Source organism: Macrobrachium nipponense, chromosome 20, assembly GCF_015104395.2.
Source record: "Macrobrachium nipponense isolate FS-2020 chromosome 20, ASM1510439v2, whole genome shotgun sequence".
Classification (NCBI taxonomy): domain Eukaryota; kingdom Metazoa; phylum Arthropoda; class Malacostraca; order Decapoda; family Palaemonidae; genus Macrobrachium; species Macrobrachium nipponense.
In genome coordinates, this window is record NC_061089.1 from 55,493,960 (window position 1) to 55,519,981 (window position 26,022).

The 26,022-nt window shown below is 43.2% G+C and overlaps 1 protein-coding gene across 3 annotated transcripts in view; it reads left to right on the forward strand.

Annotated features, from left to right (window-relative positions):
- LOC135226027 (E3 ubiquitin-protein ligase TRIM23-like) overlaps nt 1-26,022 on the forward strand; it is a gene marked incomplete at its 5' end in the record, with an annotated part of 91,489 nt that overhangs the window by 44,331 nt on the left and 21,136 nt on the right.

Here is a 26,022-nt window from a genome sequence, read left to right on the forward strand (position 1 = left end):
GTGGGATGTGTTTAGAAGATGGTGTAGGAAGAATAAGCTGTCCTCCTCCGATACCTCTGTGACCAATATAGCAGATTTTCTGTTATTCCTGAGAGAGGAATCCAATCTTTCCGTGCCTACCATAAAGGGATACCGAAGTATGCTCTCAGCGGTATTTAGAAATAGAGGTTTGAACTTGGCAGAGGATAGAGATTTGCACGATCTGATAAGATCGTTTGAGACTTCAAAATCTATATCCGCTACTCCTCCAAGTTGGAATCTGGATGTTGTGCTCAAATTCCTTACATCAGAGAAATTTGAACCTCCCGTTCAGAGATTGGACGAGAAAGTGTGTTTTTCTCATAGCCTTAGCGACGGCTAAGAGAATAAGTGAAATCCATGCCCTAGATTCTCGGGTGGGTTTTAAGAAAGACGCAGCCATCTGTTCTTTTCAAACTCTGTTTTTGGCAAAAAATGAGAACCCTTCGAAACCATGGCCAAGGAGTTTTGAAGTGAAAAGTCTTTCAACATTAGTGGGAGACAAAATTGAAAGAACTTTATGCCCAGTTAGAGCTCTTAGGTTCTATCTTAAAAAGAAAGAAGAGTTGAAGGCATGTAAACAAAGTCTATGGTGCGCAGTTCGGGACACGAAAAGACCAATGTCCAAGAATGCGCTAGCGTATTTTATTAGAAGTGTTATTATGGAGGCTCATAGCGATTGTGCAGAGGATTCCTTTAAAATATTATGAGTTAAGGCTCATGAGGTAAGAGCAGTGGCAACATCATTATCATTCCAAAAGAATATGTCCATGAAGGATATTATTAATGCGACCTATTGGAGATGCAACTCGGTATTTGCATCCCACTATCTTAGAGATGTTAAAATTACCTATGACAAGTGCTTCTCTCTAGGCCCTTTTGTGTCTGCGGATACAGTGCTGGGACTGAGGACACATACCGATCCTTAAACTTTTATTAAAAGTCTAATATTTCCATACCATACCTTTGGGATGGGCTTTTATTTTCTTACCTGACGGCTAGTTGTTGCACAGGCGGCCATGGCCTTGTTTAGGTAAGGAACTGTGAGTTTATCTTACAGGATAGGCTTGGATAGAAACGGTGTCTTTGATTACGTAGATCTCCACTATTTGAGGCGGGTTTTTGTGTTACTACTGGTAAAAGTGCTTGGTGTCGCACAGGCGGCCGTAGCCCTTGCTAGTAAGGAACTAGAAATGTGCCTTTTAAACGGAGTAGTATTAAAGACATTGTCTAAATTCGTACATGAACCTCACCTTTTGAGACAGTATCAGGATTTTCTGCTGGCAGGAGTACTTGGTGTCGCACAGGTGGCCTTTGGTGCTTTTGACAGTATGAGAATGTGAATAGGTCTTACAAGCGAGGTAGTACAAATTGAAATGATTTTTGTTTATTTTTATTTATTTTTCATAAAAAATTAGGTGTAAAGTAATTGTGATTGAGTTTTTTGGTTGTTTGCAAGGAGTTCGGGGATGACTTCTTGCAATCTTAGAAACAACATTTGGTTAGGTTAAGGTGATCGGGATCGGGATTGTGCTCCTTAGAAAAAAGGTTCTTGTCATATAAGTGGATTGAAACCCTTTGACATAGCCCTTATAGGATCGGCCAAGTAAGTGGATAAGACCCCTTTGGCAGACCTACAAGAACTCTTAGCAATAGATCAATATCTCGCTGAGGCTCTTGAGACTAAGCAGACTCCTGGGCATTAACCATGAAGTCTTCAGTCTAAACAGGTAGGAACCAAGGTTTTATTTTATTATTACCTACAACGATTGTTGTGATTTCTGTTAAATCAGTTATTAGCTGTCTTTACCCTCCTCCAATGGTGTGAATCAGCTATGTATATATCTGACAGGTAAGTTGAATGTATAAAAATGATATTGTTATGATACAATAAAGTTTTATACATACTTACCTGGCAGATATATACATAGCTATTGACTCCGTCGCGCCGACAGAATTTCGAATTTCGCGCACACGCTACAGGTAGGTCAGGTGATCCACCGCGCTGCCGCTGGGTGGCAGGAATAGGAACCATTCCCGTTTTCCATCAGATTTTTTCTACACCATATATCTCCTGAGGGGAGGCTGGGTGGGTAATTTAATTGTATATATCTGCCAGGTAAGTATGTATAAAACTTTATTGTATCATAACAATATCATTATAATACTTCATTAACCATTATAACTGCAGCAGGGCCAGGGCTAGGCCTCCAGATACTATGTACATTTTAGTACTAGTAGTAGGGAAAATTGTCAGACTTAGCTGTGGTTATATGGACTGACAGTAACCCTACATGCTAATTTATTAGGCTACATGAATTTAATGTCAAATAGATTTTAATAAAGAGTTTATTACAACATTCATTACTTTATTAGCTTGAAAAGCAGGCATGTAATGACTGCAAGTTGTCTGTGATCTAACACATGTTTACTTGAGGTGGTTTCAACACAGTTATGAATATTTTTGTGAAAGGAAAAAGTCACTATCTTGTGAAATATGATCCTCTGTACTTTTTTGATCCTGTTTCTGTATGGGACACAGTTGATGGCCCAGCACTGGGTGTCAGAAGTGGCTTTGTTGCTGCTGGTCTCTGCAGTTGCTGCCTCTGCCATTTCTTAGAATCATCGCATAACAAGGGCGCCGTACATGCATGCGATCATCACTTGTTTGTCCAATCTCTCCCCTTTATATCTGTGGTGTATAATGTACCCTTACAAATGCTGACAGTTCACAAATACCCCAGATGCTTTTAATAGGGAAATCTTTTAAATAAACATTAACCCCGAGCTAAAAATTCAGTATGCAGCACCCCTGGCCAGGGAAACTGAGGTTGGCCAAATTAAAAAAAAAAACAAAAAAAACACACATCAGTGGAAAGAGGAAGATATGCTAATGCACAAGGTGTAAGCAAATTTTTTATTTTTTATTTTTCCATACCTTCCACAAGAAGTTGAAAAAGACTATACACAATCCCTTGTGGGGCCTCTTTTATCAGAGAATCATAGATTTTACCAAGTTACAGTGGATGCCCGCTTATTCGTGGTTCAGCAACCGCAGATTCAGTTATTCAAGGATTTTTTGGTGATGCATTTTTTCTGTGAATCACAGAAAATTCAGTAATTCACAGACTTTCCTAGAAAAAAATCACTAATTACTGTATTTTCATATTATTTTTGTGACCAAACAGTACATTTTTTTATCATAAAGAATGTATTTAGTCACTAAAATAACATAAAAATAGGCAATTCTAGAAGGGTGTTTGGTGTTACCGTTATTAAAATACATAGTTATAAGCGTTTTTAGAGGGGTTCCAATCTATAGTGGATTTTTGGTATCCATGGGTGGTTGTGTACCTAACCCCCGTGAATATGGGTGGTCCACTGTATACATACATTTTTTTTTTCGATAAATAATTTTATTTTAATTTGTAAAATTATCATTACAACTCTCACAATATCAAAATAGATAAGACCTAGAATCAGTAACAAATTCTGAGTATTTATATTCATTTAAAATATTTATGTAAATTTACCGAAATCGAAGATGCAGTAACTTTTGGAGGCAGAAGATGCTCCCTTGAAATGAAGATCACAACTAGCTCATTAGCTACCTGCTTCTTGATTTTAGCCAATCTAAAAGTTGCCATTAGTGAATTTATGGGCTATAGAAGTATTGGAAACTCTTTCCCTTCAAATCGATGGCATGTAATATTGATGCTCACCATGAGTGAATCTGTCGACCACCCAAAACCTGTTATTGCTACTCATATGAGGGTACCTGTCCACTAAGGGTTAAAATATTGCAGTATATTAATATTAATAGGGCTTAGTTTTTCCAGACCTCTGAGTCCCAAGTAGACTCTTCTCAGGCTGGTTCTCAGGGATCAATCCTGAGAAAAAATAAATAAATAAATAAATTAAAAAAAATTAAATTAGACTTTATTTGAGAAACCTGTCTTATTTAAAAAATTTATGATCTTATTAATTGAAAAATCTTTGCTTTCAGCAAGAATACCTTTCATTTTTTAATTCCGTAGATAAATAGATCTTTGCTGGGTCCAATTTGGGCACTATACAAGTAAATGCTGGGTGTTTGACATCTGTTACACTTTATTGGGTCAGCATGTGGTGTTGACATTAAGTGAACATGCAAGAATTTTGTGTGTTCTATATGGAGCCTTGCTAGGATCACCTCTTTCGATCTTTCCTCCTGTGAGGATGTCCTCCATGCATGCACTTCAGTTTTTATGTTTTTAAGTTTATTTGTTGGCACTAAGGCCAATCCTTGTAAATCAATGGTTTAACAGATGTTATCCAGTCTGACACTGGGGCAAGTGTAATTGTTGGAGGGATAGTGCAGGCTGATTTGGCAGCTGAGTCTGCATATTCATTTCCATTTACTCCCACGTGTGCTGGGATCCAACATATTTCTATTGATAATCCTGATTGGAGGAGTTGATGAATTTTTATTTGTATTTCCTGCACTATTTGGTTTACTGATTTATACTGTCTTATAGCATCTATAGCGCTATGTGAGTCACTGAAAATAACAGAGACACTTGCTTTTGCCTCAGATATCACATCAAGAGCCGTCTGTATGGCTGTGACTTCAGGAGTAAATACTGATGATATTAAAGGTAGGCTTTTTCTCATTAACATATTTTTCGAATATGCAGATGCTCCTACTCCATCATTATTTTTGGAGCCGTCTTATATACCATAAATTTGTTTCCCTTTCTTCTAATGTGCTCCAAAGCATGTTGGCGGTACATTTCTGTACTTGTCATTTGCTTTTTGAGTAGGTAAGACAGGGAGGTACATATCTTTATTCGATTTAAAATCCACAGTGGTGGCAATTCCATTGGTGGGTGAAAAATTGGATCCATGTTATGCAAGTTCATTATGTATTTAGCTCTTTGGGAAAGAGCTAGTACTATTAACTGCCGTTACTAGATTACAGTTTTGTACATTCAACTTCCCTGTCAGATATATACTTAGCTTTAGACTCCGTTGTTCCCGACAGAAATTCAAATTTCGCGGCACACGCTACAGGTAGGTCAGGTGATCTACCGCCCTGCCGCTGGGTGGCAGGACTAGGAACCATTCCCGTTTTCTAATCAGATTTTCTCTGTCGCCGGTTCCGACAACATCGTTGTTGGTTCCTCCTGACCTGGTTTTCGCTTTTTGTTCGCCTTTGATCATCTGGACTGTCTTTTTGGTGACGTATTGGATCTTTGGTTTGGCATACCCTATTGTGGACTGTTTTTTGGATTACGCTTTTGATTTTTCTTAGGATGTCGGACTCTAGTTATGTAATTAGAGTGTGTATGAATGAGGGGTGTAATGTAAGACTACCGAAGGGTTCGGTAGATCCTCACACAGTATGTAAGCGGTGTAGGGAGAATGAATGTTCTTTCACTAATCCTTGTAATGAGTGCGAGAATCTGAGTGAGGAAGGATGGAATGCTCTAACCTCCTACTTGAGGAAGTTAGAAAAGGATAGGCTTAGAAAGGCTTCTTCTTGAAGCTCTAGTAGGTCTCGGTCTAGTGAGCCAGTTAGGGATTCAATAGTTCCTATCCATGAAGTAGTTGTAGCATCCTCTCCTACAGTATCAGCTCCTTCACCCTTCACCGAACCTGCGGATTCGTCTGTGGAGTTGGCGAACATGAAGGCCGCCCTCAAAAAGATGGAGCTCCAAATGCGAGCAATCGAAGGTAAGGGAAGTGCAGTGCTCAGTGATTGCAACGCTCCCAGACCCAGAGGAGGAGGAATGTCGAAAGCCTTATGGAGGTTGTGGAGAATCCCCACCGGTCAGGCGTCCCTTCGGCAGGATCTGTAGTATCGTCCCAGACTGCCAGGGATCGCCGTTGCAAAGGCATCCTTAAAGAGTGCTTCTCTTCTTCCGATTCCGCTTCGCCCAGGCGCGGTTGGAGTTCGGCTGAGCAGTAGCGCCCCTTGAAGAGGAGTTGGAAGGCTCCCACCTTGTTGGATTCGAGCCCCGAGCGTTTCCCTGAGAATTCTCCTGTAGACAGGAAGAGACCCAGGAGAGCCCTGTTTAGCCCAGCGCCTTGTTTGGAGTCTCCTTCGTCTTCCAGACCTCCTTCTCCGTCGGAAACGGATCAGGAAGATTCTACTAAGAAGATTCTCCTTAATCTGCAGGAGCAGATTTCGTCGCTGGTGGGAGCCCTTACGAACGATCCTCCTCGCAGGAAGGACGTTTCCTTTCCTGTCAAGAGATCCTCGCGTCCTCCGGACATGTCAACCTCCAGGCTCCTCTCTCCAGTTCGATGCTCTCAGCGGGAGTTTTACGATCCTACCGGTTCGCGCTCGTCTCCTCGTAAGCGCAAGGCTCGGGAACGCGTAGTGACCAAGCGCTTGGCTCCTTCCAACTGTGAGGCGCCACCCAGCCGCGAGGCGCCAGCCAGATGTGAGGCTCTTTCCAGGCGCGAGGCGCCAGCCAGGCGTGAATCTCCAGCCAGGCGCGAGTCGCCAGCCAGGTGCGAGCCGCCAGCCAGGCGCGAGCCGCTTTCCAGGCACGAGTCTCCAGCCAGGCACGAGTCGCCAGCCAGGCACGAGCCGCTTTCCAGCCGCGAAGCGCCAGCCAGGCACGAAGCTCTTCCAAGTGCGAGGCGCCAGCCAGCCGCGAGGCGTCAAACAAGAGAGAGGCGTCAAGCAAGCGCGAATCGCTTTCCTTGCTCGATGTCCTGGTCGGACACGAGGTGCCTTCCAGGCGCGAAGCGCCAATTAGGCGCGATGCGCTTCCCTGCAGCACTGCTCCTTCCGTCCGCGAGGCTTCGTCCAGACGCGAGGTGCCACCCAGCCTTGAAGGACCTTCCAGGAGCGCGGCGCCAGACCGAAGATCGCTGTCTTTCGACCGCTCTTCTTTGGACAGAAGCCCCTCTTCTCACAAGCGCAAACCTGCGTCTCCAGTCAGGCGCGCCTCGCCTCGTAGGCACTCTCCTTCTTGTGACCGCACTTCTTTTGGCAGGTCGGCTTTGCAAGACCTAGATGAGGTTTCGGAGGAGGATTCTCCGAAAGTAGCGGCTTTATCTCACTATAAAACATTAGCGGCTTTGCTTGTTCAGGAGTTCAGAGACTCCCTCAGCCCAGCCGCTCCTCCCTTGCCTCGATCTTTGTTTTCGAGTACGAGAACGGCTAAGAGCTCCTCATTCCTGAGAATGCGCCCTACCATCTCGATGAGAAAAGCCCTCCAGTCTGTAGGGGCGTGGTTTAGCTCCAAGGAGGAGGCAGGGAAGACTGTCTTTTCCTGTCCTCCCCCCAAGCTCTCAGGGAGAAGGGGTATCTGGTATGAAACAGGAGAACCCATGGGACTGGCTCTTCCTTCTTCTGCCGAAGCTGATTTTTCTACCTTGGTAGATTCGTCAAGGAGACATGCTCTTCCCACTGCCAAGACCACATGGGGTATGTCCGAAATGGACCATCTCCTCAAGGGACTCTTCCATGTCCTGGAAGTCTTCAACTTTCTGGACTGGTCCCTTGGGGCATTGGCAAAGAAAACCCTGAACCCGGAGTTTCTTGGTCCCGAAGTCCTCCACAGCGTTCTGTCCTGTATGGACAAAGCTGTCCGAGACGGGTCGGACGAGTTAGCCTCCCTCTTCGGTGTAGGGGTACTCAAGAAAAGAGCTGTATATAGCTCTTTTCTTACGAAATCAGTTTCGCCAGTTCAGAGGGCTTCGTTGCTCTACGCACCTCTTCTAACCAGCTGTTTCCATCTCAGTTAGTGAGGGACATCTCGCACTCTTTAACTGAGAAAGCAACGCAAGACCTGTTGGTCCAGTCCGCTAGAAAAGCGAGACCTGCTGCCCCTTCCGTAAGGAAAGTGAGTCGTCCTTCACAAGTGCCCTTTCGAGGAGGTCCTTTTCGATCCTCCACCAAAAGGAAAGGACCCGAAAAGAGAGGGAGGTCCTCTTTCAGGCCCCTCAAGAAAGGGAAGTAACAGTCAAGTCCTCCAGACGCCAGTGGGTGCCAGGCTTCTAAAATTCTCAGAAGCCTGGGCTCGGAGAGGGGTGGACAACTGGTCCCTCTCGATTCTAAGCAAGGGATACCTTATCCCCTTCACAGAAAGACCGCCCTTGACCTCAACTCCGAGGGAGCTTTCGGCGAAGTACAAAGACCCTGTTCTGTGAAGAACACTCCTTCTCTTAGTGGATCAGATGTTGGAGAAGGAGGCCATCGAAGTAATACAGGATCCCCACTCCCAAGGCTTCTTCAATCGCCTGTTCCTTGTACCAAAATCCTTGGGGGGGTGGAGACCTGTTCTGGACGTGAGCGCATTGAATCGGTTTGTGGAGAAGAGGAAGTTCTCCATGGAGACAACTTCCTCGGTTCTTGCGGCTCTACGTCCAGGGGATTGGATGGTCTCCCTGGACCTTCAGGATGCATACTTTCATGTTCCTCTGCATCCGCCATCAAGGAAGTATCTCCGATTTATGATCAAGGGGAGGATATTCCAGTTCAGGGCTTTGTGCTTTGGCCTGTCAACAGCCCCGCAAGTTTTCACGGGTTTGATGAAAAACGTAGCCCGATGGCTGCATTTGAAGGGGGTGAGGATATCGCTATATCTGGATGTCTGGCTTATCAGAGCCAAGTCGGAACAGCAATGTCTGGAGGACATGTCCACGACACTGAACTTGGCGCGATCTCTTGGACTGCTTGTAAACCTCGAGAAGTCCCAGATGATCCCCAGCCAGAACCTTGTCTATCTGGGGATTCAGATGGATTCTCGGGGTTTTCGAGTTTTTCCGTCCCGGGAAAGGCTCGATCGAGGATTAGAAAAAGTCTCAGTCTTCTTAAGGAAAGAACGAAGCTCCGCGAGGGAATGGCTGAGTCTACTGGGGACCCTTTCCTCGCTGGAGCAGTTCTTTTCTCTAGGGAGGCTCAACTTAAGACCTCTCCAGTTTTACCTCAAGGACATGTGGAATCGGAAGTCAGGAGACCTGTCAGACTCCTTCCCGATCCTTCAAGAGGTAAAAGAACACCTCAGTTGATGGCTGGCTCCTCTCAAAAGGAACGAAGGTCTATCCCTTTTGAAACCAAGCCTGCACCTAGTGTTGTTCTCAGACGCGTCAGAGTCAGGCTGGGGAGCAACACTAGGGGCGAAGGAAGTGTCAGGCACCTGGAAAGGGGAACAGGTGTCCTGGCACATCAATGCAAAAGAACTTTCTGCGGTTCATCTAGCCCTCAAGTCTTTTGAATCGGAAGTCAGAGGCATGGTGGTCCAAGTCAGTTCAGACAACGCCACGGCTCTGGCGTACATTCAGAAGCAAGGAGGAACACACTCCTCCCTTTACGCAATAGCGAGGGCTCTTCTTGTCTGGACGGAGGAGAGAGGAGTCACTCTCCTTACCAGATTCATACAAGGAGAAAAGAATGTAAGGGCGGACCTGTTGAGCAGGAGGAACCAAGTCCTTCCGACAGAGTGGACCCTCCATCTCGAAGTGTGCCGAAGACTTTGGGCCCTGTGGGGCAGACCACAAGTAGACCTGTTCGCTACTTTCCGTAACAGGAGGATAGAGAACTTTTGCTCCTTGATAGAGGATCCAAGAGCCATAGCAGTCGATGCCCTCCTTCTAAATTGGTCAGGCATCGATGCTTATGCCTTTCCCCCATTCAAACTGGTGGGGGAAGTGATGAGAAAATTCGTGGCCTCGACGGGAACGAGACTCACCCTAATCGCTCCCTTTTGGCCCGCTCAAGATTGGTTCACAGAGGTACTGGAATGGACGGTGGACTTCCCCAGATATCTTCCACTAAGGAGAGATCTGCTCAGACAACCCCACTTCGAGAGGTTTCACAAAAACCTCCCCGCTCTCTGCCTGACTGCCTTTCGACTATCGAAAGACTCGTCAGAGCGAGAGGCTTTCGCGAAAGGCTGCTAGCGCGATCGAAGTGGGAAGTCTTTCGACGATGGTGCAGGTCGAATAAGCTGTCTGAGCAGATCTCTCCTTAGTGGAAGATATCTGGGGAAGTCCACCGTCCATTCCAGTACCTCTGTGAACCAATCTTGAGCGGGCCAAAAGGGAGCGATTAGGGTGAGTCTCGTTCCCGTCGAGGCCACGAATTTTCTCATCACTTCCCCCACCAGTTTGAATGGGGGAAAGGCATAAGCATACCTCTGTGACCAACATTGCTGACTTTCTTCGCTTTCTGAGAGAAGAATGTCACCTGACTGTCTCCACGATAAAAGGATATCGGAGCATGCTCTCCGCTGTCTTTAGAAATGGGCCTAAAGATAGCGGAAGACAAAGATCTACATGATCTCATCCGGTCCTTCGAGAGCACCAAGAAGAAGTCCTCACTTCCACCTAGTTGGAATTTGGACGTTGTTTTGAAATTCCTGACCTCTAGTAAGTTCGAGCCTCCCCATCAGGCTTTGTTTAGGGACCTAACGAGGAATTGTATTTTTCTCATGGCCCTTGCAACTGCTAAGAGGACGAATGAGCTCCAAGCCCTAGACTCGAGAGTTGGGTTTAAAGGAGACTCTGCGATTTGTTCTTTTAAGCCATTATTCCTGGCAAAGAATGAAAATCCCTCGAAACCCTGGCGTAGAAGCTTCGAGGTTAAAGAACTCTCCCCCTTGGTAGGGAAGGAGATAGAAAGGTCTCTTTGCCCGGTAAGAACCCTTAAGTTTTATTTACAAAGGAAAAAGCAGCTTAAGGGTAACCTAGAGTCTCTGGTGTGCGGTGAGAGATCCGTGAAGACCCATGTCAAAGAACGCCCTTGCTTTTTTTTTGAGAAGTGTCAACTCTGAAGCACATGAGACGTGCGATGACGACTCCTTACAGCAGCTTCGTGTAAAAGCGCATGAGGTAAGAGCCATTGCGACTTCTTTATCGTTCCATAGAAATATGTCTATGAAGGATATTCTGGCTGCCATGTACTGGAAATGCAACTCTGTATTTGCATCACACTACCTGAAGGATATAAGAGTCACATACGAGAAATGCTTCTCTCTGGGGCCGTACGTATCTGCGGATTTGGTGCTGGGGCAGGGAGCTGATGCTAATCCTTAATAGTTTAGTTAGTTTTAATATATGGTGTTGTGTTTTTATGGTTGTTTGAAAGAATGTTTGGGGTAACTTCTTTCAATCTTAGTGCTAACCCAGGTTATAGGGTCAGGTGGTTGGGATTAGTGTGTTGCTCCTTGATATTGCCAGAGGCAGGAGGTTTTGTCATATAAGTGGAATAGCACCCATTGACAAAGATCCTCAAGGTTCTGTCGAGTAACAGTGGATAAGGACCCCATTGGATAGAGTGCCCCAACTCCAAGAAATCAGCTCTCAGCATAGGTCACTACCTCACTGAGGCTCTTGAGGCGAAGCAGGCTCTTAGACAGTAGCCATGAAGTCTTCTGCCTAACCAGGTAAGAACCAAGGTTTTTAACCTACAACATATGTTGTTTTCCTTTTGTTTTCAGTAGTTAGCTGTCTCTTACCCTCCACCAAGGGTGCCAATCAGCTAAGTATATATCTGACAGGGAAGTTGAATGTACAAAAATGATATTGTTATGATACAATAAAGTTTTGTACATACTTACCTGGCAGATATATACAATTAAATGGCCTGCCCAGCCTCCCCTCAGGAGACAGGTGGAAGAGAAAATCTGATTAGAAAACGGGAATGGTTCCTAGTCCTGCCACCCAGCGGCAGGGTGGTAGATCACCTGACCTACCTGTAGCGTGTGCCGCGAAATTTGAATTTCTGTCGGAACGACGGAGTCTAAAGCTAAGTATATATCTGCCAGGTAAGTATGTACAAAACTTTATTGTATCATAACAATATCATTTTTGGAAGCAGTCAGCTGCAGGAGACGATCCCGCTTGCATTGAAAGACCTCTTTGTATTGTTATCAAATTATGGTGATGTTTTAAAGGAAAAACACCTGCCTCTACCAGAAGCGAATTTGTTGGGGATGATCGGAATGCTCCTGTGCACAATCGCACGCCTTCATGGTGCACTGCATCGAGAGATTTTAAGGCAGATTCTGAGGCGGATGAATATATTGGACAGCAGTAATCTATTATGGATAAGACTGTTGCCTTATATATCATTAATAAAATGTCTTGCCTTGCTCCCCAATTAGTGTTTGATAACTTTTTTAATATGGCAAGGGCTTTGATGCCCTTGGCTTTAATGTATTTGATGTGCTCTTTCCAATTTAAATGCTGATCAAGTATTACTCATAGATACTTGATTTTTGTACAAAATTGTATTTCAGTGCTATAAAGGTGAAGTTTGATTGTTTGGTTCTTCATCCTTCTTTTGTCTTTGTAGAAGACGATTGCTTTTGTTTTATCAGTGGAAAATTTAAATCCAACTGAATTTGTCCAACTACATATATTTGAAAGGGCAGTACTGAGAACTCTCTGAGCATGTCTCAAATCACTACTCATATAGTAAATGACAAAGTCATCTACATATAAACTGTTTTTTACACCACTTGGTAAATTTATAGTAATGTCATTGATTGCTAAAGCAAACAATGTACAGCTCAAGACACTACCTTGAGGGATTCCTTCTTCCAGTTTAGAGGTTACTGAGTAGGAATTTTCTACTCTTACTTGAAAAGTTCTTTTTGTTAAAAAGTTCTTAATAAATATTGGTAAGTGGCCTCTTAGTCCCTTGGAGTGGAGTTTTTGCATAATGTTATGTTTCCATGTTGTATCGTATGCTTTTTCTATATAAAAAAATATAGCTACTGTTAATTTCTTTTGTTCAAAGCCTTTTTTGATATGATCTAAATGTGTAAAGGGATCTAGGGTTGATCTGCCAGCTATTGAACCAGATTGTGTTGGTGTTAAAATGGATTCTTTGGTTATTACATACGTTAATCGTGCATTAACCATTTTTTCTAAGATTTTGCATAGGCAACTTGTTAGGGAGATCGGTCTATAATTGGATAGATTACTTGCATCCTTTCCTGGTTTATTTATTGGAATTATTATGGCATGTTTCCATTTATCAGGAAAGACACGTTTTAGCCAGATACTATTATAAAATTTTAATAAATATGATTTAGCTATAGGAGCTAATGTTTCAATCATTTCAAATGATATTTTATCATATCCTGGTGCGGAGGGATGACAAAGAGTTGATTGCATTATCTAGTTCATCCATGTTAAAAGTATAATTATATTCCAGGTCTTCAAAAGAGTTTCAAAATTGAGTATTATATTTTCTTTATGTTTTCTGATATTTTGAAAATGTATATCTAGGCTGGAGTAAGCACTGATGTTTTCAAAATGCTTTCCAAGTATATTTGATATTTCATAAGTATCATGGTATATTTTTCCATTTAAATGTATTGCACTTCTTGGAGGTCTTATATGTTTTCCATTGATTTTCCTTATCTTTTGCCAGATATCCCTTGTGGATGTTTGAAAATATGTTTGAGACATATTCCTTCCATGATGCGATTTTTTCCGCTATTACCATTTTTCTAAATTTGGCTGTATATTTGTTATATTGTGGTTTAATGTGATTAATTGTTATGTTTGTTATAACTATTTTGTTTAATATGTTTATATTATAGGGCATTTTGTTGAGTGATTTATGGCGAGTTTTGAGTCTGTTTAGATTGCGACCCAATGTGTATTATGTTTTATTTTACTTAAGGTTGTTAAGGTTGGGTTCCACCATGGGACAGGGAATTTTGTGGAATGTGATTTGGTTTTTGGAATACTTTTATCTGCAGCATGTATTATGAAGTTTGAGAAGGATTCACATGTAGTATTGTGATCTTCGTTATGTCGGAATGATGGTGTGTTTCGTGTGTATAGGAAATATTTATCCCAGTTAGCTTTTTGAATATTATATCTTGTAGGTGGCAATATTTTAATATTACTTAAGTAGTTCAGAATGATTGGGAAATGGTCACGTGTATGAATCGTCTAGGACATTCCATTCGAATTTCTCGGCTACATCATTTGAACATAATGAAATGTCAATTGAAGAAAAGGTTAGGGGTGTATTTGAAAAATATGTTGGAACTTCACTTTCATTGAGACAACACAGGTTGTGTTTCATTATAGCTTTTTCTACGTTGATTCCGATGTGTCAGTGGGGTTATTAGTATCCCGTAATGGATTATGTGCATTAAAATCTCCTACTATAAGTAGGGGTTCCTGTATACTTTTGCTAGTAAGTTCAGAAAAATCACTAAAATTTGCATTGAAATTCGGTTGGTTATATAAATTACAAATAGTGATTTTACTTTTGTCAGGCATATACAGTTTAATTGATGTTATTTGATATGGCATAGATGGTATGTCGAAAGGTTAATATGTAATGCTATTATGAACGTATGTGGCTGTGCCTAATTTTCCACCGTCAGCTGGTGAATAACAGGCAATTTTATACTGTTGGATATGTGTAGGGTTACTTCCTATATGTTGTAGACTTATGCACATTGGGTTGTGGTCTCGTATGATTCTTTGTAATTCACCCAGACGTAGTCGGGTTAAGAGACCATTTATATTCCATTGAATGATTTTATATTCCTTTATTGGGAGGAGTTGGTGTTAAATTCTGTAAATTGATTGCTGATTTTACTTTGCCTCGTAGTTTATATGCATTTGAATTTATTTGTGGTTTTTTAATAGTATTTGTATGTTGGTTATTAGATTCTGCAGTTGTTTGTTTTTCATAATTGAATATTAATAAGTCTATTTTTTATTTTATAATTTCCTTTTTGTATTTTAAGAATTCAGAACATAATTCGTTCTCATGTTGGTGTGTTAAAGGGCACTTCCTTAATTTAGTAAAATGTTCTATACAATTTCGTACTGTGTCCTCTGTCTTGGTAGTTAGTTGGTTATATGTACTTACAAAGCATTCATTACAACCACAAGATGAAGCATGTTTGGTAATGTTAATTATTGGTTTAGAAATATTTGGTCTAGCTTTAAAAATTTCTGGTTTTGTAATTCTATTGGTCCTTTTCTGTAGTGATAAGGACTGTTGGTTTGAGGGGTATTTGTTTTGTTGTTGTTAATGGAATATTTGGGTCTTGTGGATGGTTGGGGGTTGAAGTTATATTTTGGTTTGGTTTAATGGTATGATTTTCATTAGTATTATTTGATGGGAATTGTAAAGAGTGATCTTTACTGTCCAGATGTTGGCTGTTTCATTGAGATTGAGGGTAATTGTGTATTTCCACTTGTGATGAGGTTAGTTTAATATCTTTTTTAAAATGTTCTCCTGGTGTAGTTAGAGTTTCTTTGGATTGATTGTAATTTTCAATATTTACTTTTTTTCCTTTAGGTGGGGTTCGTTCCAGTATTCTTTTCTTTTTGCCAGTTCGATTATTATCATTATGTAACTCCTCTTCCATTGGTAGTTCTTTTCCATGGATAACTGGATCATCTATGTTAGTGGTGGTATTGGTTGTTGTAATATCACTTATTTTGGGCTTCAGTTTCTATATTTATATTATCTTGTTTGTTATTGTGCTGCTTGATGTCTTGATTTTTAGTCACATTTTGAAAAGGGGTGGGGGGGGGGGGGGGGGTTGGATGGATTATTAACTCCTCTTACTTTTAGCTCAAGCCTGGCTTCCATGATTCACATTCCTGTCCTGTTTATTAACAACTGAAGTTCTGTGTTATATTGGTAAATAGAGCACTCCTTAGATTTCGTGTGATGGGCTAGTCCACAATCAATACATTTTGGTTGATTACAGTTCCAATTAGTGGTATGGTCATCTGATGCGCAGACTGCACATATTGCCTTATTACGGCATTTTTTGTGTGTGTGTCCATACCTTGAGCACTGTGTACATTGTAGTGGTTTGGGAACAAAAGGACGAACTTCTCTATTTTGTCCAAGAATTTTCATTTAAAATGGTAGGTCTTGGCCTGTAAATTTTATTTTGGCAATGTTGGTATTTTTATTTTTGTCTTTCCTACTTGAAATTGAGTATATTTCTAAATCATGGATATTGTTATATCTCAATTTTAAGGATTCTAGTAGAAGTTGTTTTGAAGGAAGCTCCTGCTCGCTATTGGGTAGGATGACTGTACCCTGTACATAATTCAATGTTTCGTGGCTTATAATTGCTACTTTTATATTATTTATTTCTGTTATACTTAAAAAGGCAGTGGACTGCTTTTTATTGGTTACTTGGATAAACCATTCATTGTCCTTGCTGTGTCTGCATTCCATGTCTTGTGTTGGATATACATTAAGTAATTTGTTTTCTAGTATCGCTGCTGAGATTTTGTTGTCAGCTTTGAGGACTAGAAATCTTGACCAGTTATCTGGTCCAAAGAGGTCATCAAAATGTACCAATGTGGGATTAAGTCGGTAATTTTTGTTTCTTTTTGGTCCTTGTTTTATGTATGTTGCTTGTCTATTATGATTTTTATATTTTTCTGTATTGTTGGGAGGATTATTTGTCTCTAATTCAGAATTATTGTTCATCATATATGGTTCCATTGTTACGATATTGGAGTTTACCAATTTATTTTTGTTTGTTTCTTTTTCTTTTTATTTATGCCCTCTATTTGGTTTTCTGCTCTGCTGCTTTACTTGGAATAGGGTGTTCATTTGTATCATTTATAGTACTTTCACTACTTGTGGCAGTACCAAGGAAATTCGGGAGTGACGTACCAATACTAGTCATGAACTGTGCCGGAGTTTTTCCATCATGGGCCCCAGGGGTACTCAAATCATTTATTTTATTAATCATAAATTTGAGATGAGATTTAAAAAAAAAAAAATCTTGAAAAGATATCATTGGCCCTTTGCGAAGTTAAATCCTCCGCCAAAGGCACAAGTGAGAAAGGACTCCCAAATGTCTGCATCCCTACCCTACCCCAAAAGGGGATGGCATAACATGATTAGTATGGCCCAAGTGTAAGCAGAACCCGCTTGCTAGGAATAAGAGTATTACGATAATACAATTATCCCCATCCTAATCACATTATGGGCAAACTGGATAGAATGCCGAGAGTTATATTTCTAGAACCAGGCCCCCCCTATGTTTGTTTGGGATCTACTTCAGTTCTCACTATTTAGCTTCGGATTTAACTCCACCTTAAGCCATGATATGTTTTCTCATTTATTTGCTTTCAAAAATTTTGGCAAAAATGGAAAAGTCCACAACTCGAAAATATATAATGTCATATGGGACTCTGGGGTTCGAACCTGAGAAGAGATTCCTGAGGTTTGAGAGCCCCCTCACCATGTCAAGGTGGTCCCATAATGAGGTAAAATATTGTAGTGTATAGTAAAATTTTAACACTAGATCAAATAGCAAAAATACTTTAGTGGATTAGTTAATGACTACTTAGTACAGGTTGATTGTTTGCAGTACAGTATTTTACTAGTAAAGAGAGGGAAGTAACCCATACAGTTACATATCAAGAAGTGGATTTACACTGCAGATTTGACTGTGTGTAGAGTACTCCATACTGTCTTCTTTCTTCATATCATCACTGTATATCAGAGGAGGGGATCAGAACTGTTATGTTCAGCACTCCAGATCAGATATGAATGAAAGGTTATGTAACCCCAAAAATGGCAGTATGAAATGAGCTTGTTCAATGGAATTAACAAGGAGCCTGTTTTAGTCTACTCACTTCCTCCAGTTTCCAAATCAAAGTTATAAAAATACTTTAGTTTAATTCATTTATACATATTCTTGGTGACTGAACCGATAAGAGTTTTAAAAAAATATAGATGCTGCTGTCACCACATATTTACAACAGTCAAAAAGTAATTTTTTAAAAACAAAACAAAATTTTTGTACATGAACTTCCCTGCCAGATATATACTTAGCTTAGGTCTCTGACGTCACGACAGAAAATTCAAAACTCGCGGCACACGCTACAGGTAGGTCAGGTGATCTACCTTACCCGCCGCTGGGCTGGCGGATGTTAATGAACCAGTCCCCCACCCTTTTCTTGGTCAGATTATTTTCTGTCGCCGGCTGGACAACACCTGTTGTTCAGTCCTTATGATAGTTAAATTCTTTCTCGTTGCCGACGATTTGGATTTTGGTGAAGTACCCTTTGTTTGTTGGCTTGGCATACGCTTTTTGGATTGTTTTTTGGATTTTTCTTTTGGATTTCTCTTAGAATATATAAGTTAAGGAATGTAAAGTTAGGCTTCCTAAAGCTGCATTAGATCCTCACTCTGTATGTACGTCTTGTAGAGGGAATGAATGCTCTTTTATTAACCCTTGCAAAGAGTGTGAGAATTTGGATGAGGATGGTTGGAAGGCTCTTTCTTCTTATGTGAGAAAGTTAGAGAAGGATAGGGCGCGCAAGGCTTCTTCAAGGAGCTCTAGTAGATCGAGGGTGAGTGAAGTTGATGCTGAGAATCCTGTAGTAGAAGTAGTTCCTTCTCCGGTTTCAGCCCCTGCGCCCAGCTTTGAACCCGAAGATTCGTTTTCGGAAGTTGCTTCCGGGAGAGCCTCGATCAGGAGTAAGGAGAGCCTTGCTCGCTCTCGACAAGGTAAGAGTGATGATAGTGCAAGTGATCAGTGCAGTGCCCCTAGTGCAGTGGAGGGTGCGTCTGACCGGCTCACTAACGCTTCCAGGCCTAGACCTCTTCCAGACTTCCAGACCCAGTGGAGGAGGAAAGTCGAAAGCCGCAGGAAGGTTAGGGAGAACCCCCACCGGTCAGGCGTCCCCTCGGCAGACCCTGTTGCTCGTTCCCAGGCTGCCTTGGATCGATCCAAGAAGGATTTATTGAGCCAGTGCTTCTCGTCATCTTCGTCGCCTTCTCCTAAGCGTAGATGGAGCGCCTCGGAGTCGTCTCGCCCTCTCAAGAGGCCCTGGAAAGCTCCTTGCGCCCTTCCTTCCAGCCCCGAATCCTTCCAGCCCCGAATCCTTCGCGGAAGAACCAGAAGTGGAACGCAAGAGAGCCAAGATTTCGTCTGTTTACGCTTCTCCTATTCGGTCTCGGACTTCGTCTCCTGTAGAGGAGTTTTAGAGGTCTCCTGCGCGTATCCTGGCGGGTCTGCAGGCGCAGATTGCGGCTTTAGCAGAGTCTATTGCCGGGACTTCTCATAGTCAGAAGGACGCCTCACTTCCGGTGAAGAAGTCTAAGAACGTTCTTCGGCTAGATCTCTCTGGCTTAGAGAAGTTTTTGAGCCTTGTAGCAGGAAGTCAGAAGTGGCAGGCTGAAGCTCGGGATCATTCTCCCGACGTAGGCTCTCCTCTCTCCCCAGCAAGAGTTGTGAGCATGTCAGGCGTAAGGAGCCGGACAGGCTCTCTCCTCAGGATTTCCGCTCCTCTTCAGTTAGGCGTCAAGAGCCTCGTTTTCGTCAGGAGCGAAGGAAGAGTTCTTCGCCTGGTGGCCACTCTCCTTTGGACGGACGCTCGGAGCCTAGTAGGCGCCAAGAGCCTTGTAGGCGGCAATGGAAGCATTCTTCTCCGTTGGATCACTCCCGATTGGATAGGCGCTCAGAGCCTTGTAAGCGCCGCGCTTCTGACAGGGAATCCTCTGTGGATGTTTCTCTCCCGTGGCAGGCGTCAAGAGCCTGGTAGGGGTTTTGAGCCTGATAGGCACCAAGAGCCTGGCAGGCGTCATTGATGATGGCAGGCGCCAAGAGCCTAGCAGGCGCAGAGAGCCTGATAGGCGCTCTCCCTTAGCCAGACGCTCTTCTGTGGATATAGACTTTGTTTCCGACAGGCGAGCTTCCACTAGTAGGCGCTCTCCTAGTAGGCGCTCCCCAAGTAGGCGCTCCCCAATAGGCAGGCGCTCCCCAAGTAGGCGCTCTCCTAGGAGGCGCTCTCCTGGTAGGCGCTCTCCAAGTAGGCGCTCTCCTGGTAGGAGTTCTCCTAGTAGGCGCTCCCTTTGTAGGCGCTCCCCATGTAAGCGCTCTCCCAGTGGATTTTCTCCCAGTAGGCGCTCGCCTAGTAGGCGCTCTCCGAACAGGCGCTCTCCAAGGATTAGCTCTCCTCCGGGCAGTAGAACTTCTAAACGTCATTCTTCGGAAGAATTTATTGGGGATTCTGAGGAAGATTTGCCCAAGGATGCTTCGGTTTCTTCATATAAGAGACTGACCGACCTCCTCTTGCAAGATTTTGGGGAGTCTCTTTCGGCCGTTGCTCCTCCGTCTCCTCCGTCCTTATTTTCAACGACCAATACGGCTAAGAAGTCTTCAGTCGTTAAGATGAAGCCAACAGTGTCGATGAAGAAGGCTCTTAAGAACTTTGACGACTGGTTGGTATCAAAAGAAGAGAAAGGCAAGACCGTTTTTTCTTTTCCCCCGTCCAAACTGACGGGTAAGATGGGGTTCTGGTACGAGTCAGGAGAGCCCTGGTCTGACTCTTCCTCTTCAGCAGACTCGGACTTCTCTTCGTTGGTTGATTCCGCACGTCGCTCGGCGCTGAATTCTGCAAAGACGACGTGGGGTATGAGCGAGTTGGATCACCTTCTGAAGGGAATGTTCCGAGTCTTAGAAGTTTTTAACTTTCTTGACTGGACCCTTGGAGTCTTGGCTAAGAGGACTCAAGAGCAAGACACTCTTTCACCTGAAAGACCTTTCACGGCAGTTCTGTCTTTGTCATGGGACAAGGCAGTGAGAGACGGTTCCGGGGAGATTGCTTCACTTTTTGGTGCAGGAGTAGTAAAGAAGAGGGCCGTTTTTTGCTCTTTTCTTACCAAGGCGGTTTCTCACGCACAGAGAGCTTCCTTGTTGTATTCACAACTTTCTCCGCAACTTTTCCCGAAGAAGATAATCAATGATATCTCCAGCTCGTTGTCAGCAAAAGCGACGCAGGATATGCTGGCTCGCTCTGCTAGAATCCCGAAACCTTCGTTCCAACAGAAGACGAAGAAGGAGACTCAGAGTAGGCAAGAACCCTTTCGAGGAGGCCCTTCGTCTCGCTCTCTTCTCCAGAGGTTCGAGACCACCTTCTCTCGGGTCTATTAGGGGCCAAGAAGTAGTTCGTGTGTCCTACCAGACAACTGTGGGTGCCAGACTTCTGAACTTTGCAAATGTCTGGGCACGAAAGGGGGCGGACAACTGGTCCCTCGCTATCATCAAGAGGGGATACCTCATTCCCTTTATCTCGAGACCACCTTTGACCACCACTCCAAGGGAACTGGTGGCCAAATACAAAGACCCACTAATGAATCAAGCCCTCGCTCTAGCAGTAGAGCTGATGTTAGATAAAGAGGCAATAGAGATGGTTCAGGACCCTCTTTCCGCGGGTTTCTACAACCGTCTGTTCCTAGTTCCCAAGAACTCAGGAGGATGGAGGCCGGTTCTGGACGTGAGCGCCCTGAATGTCTTTGTGAAGAAGAGGAAGTTCGCTATGGAGACGACTTCATCAGTCTTAGCAGCTCTTCGTCCCGGGGACTGGATGGTGTCACTGGACCTTCAGGACGCTTACTTCCATGTGCCGATCCATCCTTCTTCTTGCAAATTTCTCAGATTCATGTGGGGAGGGAACGTTTTTCAGTTCAGGGCCCTATGCTTCGGCCTTTCCACGGCCCCCCCAAGTATTCACAGGGGCTGATGAAGAACGTTGCTCAGTGGCTTCATCTAGGGAGAGTGAGGATTTCCCTCTACTTGGACGATTGGCTTATCAGGGCCAAATCCAAGGAGAAATGTCTGGAGGACTTACGATTGACGTTGAATCTAGCAGCTTCTCTGGGTTTGCTAGTGAATTTCGAGAAGTCACAGCTAATCCCAGTCAAGAGCGTATCTATCTGGGGATTCTGATGGCTTCTCAGGTTTTTCGGGCGTATCCGTCCACAGAGAGGATAACCCGAGGTTCGGAGAAGGTAGCAATCTTTCTAGAGAAAGATGTATGCACAGCGAGGGAGTGGATGAGTCTGTTGGGGACACTCTCCTCGCTGGAGCAATTCGTTTCTCTAGGAAGGTTGCACCTCAGACCCCTACAGTTCTTCCTGACGAGGAACTGGAATCGAAGATCTCAAGGTCTGGACTTTGCGTTCAAGATTTCGCAAGAGATAAAGGAGGATCTACGTTGGTGGCTAGACCCTCTACTGTTCAAGGAAGGCCTTTCCTTGCAGTTCGGAACCCCAGCCTAGTGTTATATGCAGACTCCCCTTTGGGACATAGGTTGGGGAGCTACTCTCGGGTCGAGAGAAGTGTCAGGCACCTGGATGGGGGATCAGGTGTCCTGGCACATCAACTAGAAAGAGCTAACAGCGATTTGGTTAGCTCTCAAGGCCTTCGAACCCCTCGTAAAGGGAAAATCAGTTCAGATCAACTCGGACAACACACAGCCCCTGGCTTACATTCAGACAACGGGGGGGACTCACGCTTTCTCCCTGTACGAGACAGCGATGATCGCGCCTCCTGTGGTCAGAGGAAAGGAAGATAAGTCTTCTCACCAGGTTCGTACAGGGAGAAAGAAATGTCAGAGCGTATCTGCTAAGCAGAAGGAATCAAGTCCTTCCCTCAGAGTGGACTCAGCACGCGGACGTATGCCAGGAGCTGTGGAGGACGTGGGGCAGGCCCCATCTCGATCTCTTTGCGACCTCCAGGAATGCGAGGATAGGTCTATACTGCTCCCCTATTGCGGACCCAAGAGCAGTGGCAATAGATGCATTCCTGATGGATTGGAAAAAACCTGGATCTTTACGCGTTCCGCCTTTCAAGATTCTAGGGGAAACGTTAAGGAAGTTCGCAGCTTCAGAGGGAGCAAGGATGACTTTGATAGCTCCGTTCTGGCCCGCCCATGACTGGTTCACAGAGGTACTGGAATGGCTGGTGGATGTTCCAAGATCCCTACCACTAAGAGTTGATCTGCTCAAACAGCCCCACTTCGACAGGTTTCACAAAAACTTCCCCGCTCTCAGTCTGACTGGATTCAGACTATCAAGAGTCTCGTCAGAGCTAAGGGCTTTTCGGCAAAGTCTGCAAGGGCTATTGCCAATGCACGTAGACCTTCCACATCTAGAGTCTACCAGTCGAAGTGGGATGTTTTTCGACGTTGGTGCAGGACTCATAAAGTTTCCTCCTCCAGTACCTCTGTGACTCAGATAGCAGATTTCCTTATCTTCCTGAGGGAAAAATGCGGGTTAGTAGTCTCCACCATCAAGGGATACAGGAGCATGCTTTCCTCAGTTTTTCGTCATAGAGGATTAAACATATCCGAAGACAAGGACCTCCATGATTTAATCAGATCTTTTGAGACGGTTAAAAGAACCTCCTCCTTAGTTCCTAGCTGGAATCTAGATGTGCTGCTCTTCCTGAGGTCCTCAAGGTTCGAACCTCCCCATACAGCTTCGTTCAGAGACCTTTCGATGAAGACTCTTTTTCTCTGTGCGTTAGCTTCAGCGAAGAGGGTCAGCGAGCTGCAGGCTCTAGAAGGTGACGTAGGTTTCCAAGGAGGCTCCGCGGTTTGCTCTTTTCTTCCGGCTTTCCTAGCCAAAAATGAAAACCCTTCTTCACCGTGGCCCAGGAGCTTCAAAATTAAAAGCTTATCCTCCTTAGTTGGGACAGAAGAGGAGAGATCTCTTTGCCCGGTGAGAAGCCTGAAATTTTATCTTCAGAGGAAGAGAAGACTTGCTGCTAATGAGAGCAATCTCTGGTGCTCTGTAAGGGACCCCAGTAGGCCCTTATCTAAAAATGCCCTCTCATTCTTTATCAGGAATGTTATTAGAGAAGCCCACACTTCTTGCAATCAGCAACAGTTTAGTCTTCTGAAAGTCAAGGCGCACGAAGTACGGGCCATCGCGACGTCTTTGGCTTTCAAGAAGAATATGTCATTGCAAAACCTCATGAAGGCCACTTTTTGGAGGTTGTGAATCAGTCTTCTCCAATCACTACCTAAAAGACGTATCGATTACGTATGAAAAGTGTTTTGGGTCTAGGCCATTACGTATCGGCGGATTCAGTGCTGGGGCAGGGAGCTGAAACACATCCTTTTTAATCTCTTTTTCCCTGTTAGTTTTAATTTTGAGTTTTTGGTTGTACGAAGGAGGTTGCAGGAGGCAGCTCCTTCTTTCGTATACTAATATTAGTATTTGGTTAGGTGATCGGTTGTGCTTGAGGCTCCTTGCAATTGGTAGTGATAGGCTCTGGCATGTAAGCGGGTTGATCCCCATTGACCAGACCCTGCTTGGATTCTGCCAAGTAAGTGGACTCAGTTCCCATTGGTAGACCCAAAGAGTTCTTCAGCCATAGGTCACGCCCTCGCTGAGACTCTTTAGGCAACGCAGACTAATAGACAGTAACTATGAAGTCTTCTGCCTAAATCAGGTAAGAACCAGAGGTTTATATTTTTTATTCCTTTAACATGTGTTGTCCCCACTTTCTAGGTGAGTATGTGTCTCTTTCCCTCCACCAAGGGTGTCAATCAGCTAAGTATATATCTGGCAGGGAAGTTCATGTACAAAAATGATATTGTTAGTATACAATAAAGTTTTGTACATACTTACCTGGGCAGATATATAATGATTGATGGCCCGCCCCAGCCTCCCTCAGGAGACAGGTGGAAGAAAATAATCTGACAAGAAAGGGGACTGGTTCTTACTCGCCACCAGCGGCGGGTAAGGTAGATCACCTGACCTACCTGTAGCGTGTGCCGCGAGTTTTGAATTTTCTGTCGTGACGTCAGAGACCTAAGCTAAGTATATATCTGCCAGGTAAGTATGTACAAAACTTTATTGTATACTAACAATATCATTTCTCATAGAAAGTACTTAAAATTAGCACTGTGTGGTGATAAAATCATCCCTGATATTTGAGGCCTTCACCAAAAAAAAAAAAAAATTTGTAGAGTCAAACATGCAAGTTGCCAGCTACCCTGAGACTTAGTATTTGTGCAATTTGATATATTTGATGCAAGAAAAAAGCTGGGTTGGGAAGCAGAAACTTGTATTATTAATATATATTGCATAGGGGTTTTTTGAAACATTGCAAATCTCACTACCTAGGTGTTACATCTCTGTGATACTAGCTTGCAAACTCTTTTTGGTAACTTCACATGCCTTGCCATAACATTAATTTGGAAGTTTGAGCTGTTAAAACCCCAATTTGACTTCTTGAGATCTGTAGGATCTTGGGATTAATCAGTCAGAATTGGTCTTGCATATGTATATTCAGGAAGTTATATGAGACCAAAACCAAGGATGGGCAACAGAACTCTTTAGATGGTTAGTATTTCAAGGGATATGCGTTATACTTTCTACCTTCTGCTTTAGTCCTGTTGGGAAGTGCCGTGGGTTGAAAACTCAGATTGCCATAAGGCACTCTTAAGGAGTGATTACTGTAGCAGGATTCAACACTACCTCAGTGTGACTTGCACACTAAAAATTACCTGTTCCACATATCCTACAGGGTGGAACAGTTGCAAATATCATTACCTGGGTGTTGCATCTCTGTGATACTAGCTTGCAAACTCTGTTTGGCAACTTCACATGCCTACCATAAACACACATCACTATCTACATTTTTTGAAACGGGTAAAGAAGCTGAAAGAACTTTGTTCTTGTGAATAAAGAACTTTTCACTGAGGAGGAAGACAGGTGGCCTCTATCGTGAGTTCTCAGAGAGGATCTTAGGTTCTTAGAAAATTAAGTGGGATTTTCAAGTTTGCTGGTTTTCATCAAAAGTAATATTCTTTATTATTGTATTTCATTTCATATTTTTACAAATGTAAGGTATGAAAGTATACCTATAAGTATGTTTGGATTTGTTTAATACTTTTTAGATTTTTTGAAGGAGGTACTATTTATATATATTTTCAATGACCATTAAAGTTGCGGTACCAGTTTACTGAATTAAAGTAGTTAATCATTCAAACCCTTAGAAAATATACATCTTTTAATAGATTAAATAATACTCTATTAGTAATCTATTTTGAAATAGTTATCATGGTAAGATGTTACATACATGCATCAATATTAACTATTACGTACAGCGGTGCTCCAGGATTTAAAGTGAAGCTTTATTAAAACCCCAGTTAATTTAGTGAATAACAAAATTGATATTAATAATCTTATAAAACCTGTATGTATTCCTGTTTTTTATTTCATTCCCCTTTTTTGTG